This window comes from Mandrillus leucophaeus, unplaced genomic scaffold (assembly GCF_000951045.1).
Source record: "Mandrillus leucophaeus isolate KB7577 unplaced genomic scaffold, Mleu.le_1.0 Scaffold157, whole genome shotgun sequence".
Taxonomy (NCBI): Eukaryota; Metazoa; Chordata; class Mammalia; order Primates; family Cercopithecidae; genus Mandrillus; species Mandrillus leucophaeus.
In genome coordinates this window covers 3,507,041-3,509,715 of record NW_012101554.1, presented here as the reverse complement: position 1 = coordinate 3,509,715, position 2,675 = coordinate 3,507,041, and the positions used below count along the sequence as shown (strand labels likewise).

Genomic DNA, 2,675 nt, shown 5'->3' with positions numbered 1-2,675 from the left:
AATAATTGCTGACAGGTAGAGCAAAGTCTTGTCCCTGCATTGGCTCAGGAACTCCGCTTGCTGAGGGTGATGAGACAGGAAGCCTGGAGACCCTTCTTTTCTGAGTTTGCTGATCAAAAGTTGGAAAAGTTCTTTGCCACATTCTAAAAACTGATATGGTTTTTATCATATCAGTTACTGTAAAATTACAGATACTGTAAAATGTGCAAACAGGCCAATAATTGAGCTTTAGCTGGGTGCGTGGACAACCACCCAGCTAAACCATTTCTTTTTGTTCTTCAGTCATTATCCTTTAGCCAGTGTCAGGGTTGGCCTGGGCACCAAGGGCCCAAGGCGAGGGCCTGGCTGCCACCTGCTCTCTGGATTCCATGCTGGCCCCTTCTCCATATGTATTCTCTGGAACCACAGTAAGGATGTATCCTGATCTCTAGGATTTTTCTGCTTTGTGCCCGCTCTAAACTCTGAGGGCTGCTGTTTGTATTATCGATAAGGAGGCAGCGAATCTGAAAGGTCAGCACCGTGTGCCTGCCTCTAATACCTCGTTCAAGCATGGGCTTGCAAGCCACGCCCGGTCTCATGATTCGAGCTTGGTGAGCTTGGGATTTAACGAGACTCATCTTGGGTTTGAACTGGTTTTGCTTTGGTCCTTGGGAATTCCCACAGAAAAAGGATTCATCAGACCTATCAGGTGAGCTGTCTCTGAATGAAATGAAAATTAATTGCTTACAGTGTCTTGCACTCATGAATCAGGAAATGAGTCGGGGGAGAAATGCTAAGGAGTTAAAGCTGAAGAATGGTTTGTCTAACCTTATTGCCTAGATGTGGCTTTGAGCCCTATCAGCTTCAATGCTAACTGTGGAAGGAGGATGCTTTGAATGGAGAAACAGGAAAAGACTTGTTTCCTGGGGCAGGGGACAGGGGTATAAGGTGCAGGGGATGTAGTATCTTTCCCCTCACACTCTCAGGCATCCCAATGAAACTGGATCCCATTTCAAAAGTCCTCATTAAAGACCTCATTCCAGTATTGTTTACAGTAGAAATACCAAAGTGGGGAGGATGTAACCAATCTTCAAATAACCCGAGGTGCTGGACAGAGATGATTTTCACAGCTGGAGGATAGGAAGATGCAATCACACAAAAGCAAAAAGTAGTAAGCCTGTTACATTTCCAGCTCAACCAGACTTGCCAAGGTTACCCAGGCTCCAGGGAAGTCCTCAATGATTAGCTCACCTCAAAATTTTTTTTTTTTTTAGAAACTGATGTTTATTTTTCATCAACCATTTTTCCATGTTGCTTAAGAGCCCGTGAAAGAACAGCTTAAGACCATTCAGTGGTTGCTTCTACACTTTCAGTGGCCTGAGCAGTGGGAGCTGCAGACCAGTCTTCCGTGGCAGCCTGAGCACTCCAGTCTTCAGTAGGGAACTGCTGAATAGACGCAGAGGGCACCTGCACACCTTCAGACCAGTCTGCAACCTCAGGCGGAGTAGCAGTGAACTCAGGAGCTGGAGCAGTCCATTCACCCTGAAATTCCTCCTTGGTCGTCAACCTTTCAGCAGCAGCCTGCTCTTCTTTTTCAATCTCTTGAGGATCTCTGTAGAAGTAGAGATCAGGCATGACCTTCCACGGGTGTTCATGGGAAATGGTGCCACGGATGCGCAGAACTTCCCGAGCCAGCATCCACCACATCAAACCCACTGAGTTTGTTGTTGCATGGGATGGCAATGTCCACATAGTACAGAGGAGAATCTGTGTTACACAGAGCAATGGTAGGTAGGTTAACATAAGATGCCTCCGTGAGAGGCTGGTGGTCAGCCCTGGGGTCAGTAACCACAAGAAGCTGTGGCTCCCTGAAGGCTGCCTGGATCTGGTTAGTGAAGGTTCCAGGAGTGAAGCAGCCAGCAACTGGAGTGGCTCCAGTGGCAGCAGCAAACTTCAGAACAGCCCTCTGGCCAGTATTCCTGAAGGATATAACACTGACATCAGCAGGGTTTTCAATGGCAACAATGGCACGAGCTGCCAGCAGAAGCTTCTCCCAGGTCCTCTTCAGATTTATGATGTAGATGCCATCACTTTTCCTTTTATAGATGTACTGTTCCATGTGGAAGTCAAGATTGGTGCCACTTAAGTGGGTTCCTGCTGCAAGGAACTTTGCCTAACTGGCAAAACCTGAGAGAAGATTTGTGATTAAAAGGGGTAAAGTATCTTCTTGCCACTAATAATGATCTCTGTTGTGAGGAAAAAGCCCCAGTTCTCTGAACCAATGTAATCTTTCATCAACGCTCATGTTTAATATCTTTCTGGAATGACAGTAATTGTTAATATACTTCTTACTTTGTGTGTGAGATTAATCTGATGTTTCATTCCTCACACCAGCCTCAGGGGAACCATAGTAATTTTCCACTTTGTAAAGCTTTCCTTCATGTTTTGTCCCACTCAAAGGCAGCTGTTCTCAATTTTGAGTACCTTTTGAATGACACAGGCATTCCTTGGACTCTTATGGATGGCTTTGTAGAAAAAGGTATCAGCAATTGACTCTAGCTACACCAGCGAAACAATCGTATCACGTGAGGTTGCATTTCTTTCTTCCCAGGGCCCATACTCAACGTTTTATAGACATGACCACTAGCCCCGCTCTTAATCAATTACCCATGATCTGCCCATACATTAGACAGTAA

General features: G+C 45.7%; 1 pseudogene across 1 annotated transcript; it reads right to left on the bottom strand.

Moving 5' to 3' along the window:
- Positions 1-1,277: 1,277 nt before the first annotated feature.
- LOC105536236 lies at positions 1,278-2,143 on the bottom strand (annotated as a pseudogene). Its single transcript, XR_001005560.1, has one exon. The product of XR_001005560.1 is annotated as a 40S ribosomal protein SA-like (transcript).
- Positions 2,144-2,675: the final 532 nt, after the last annotated feature.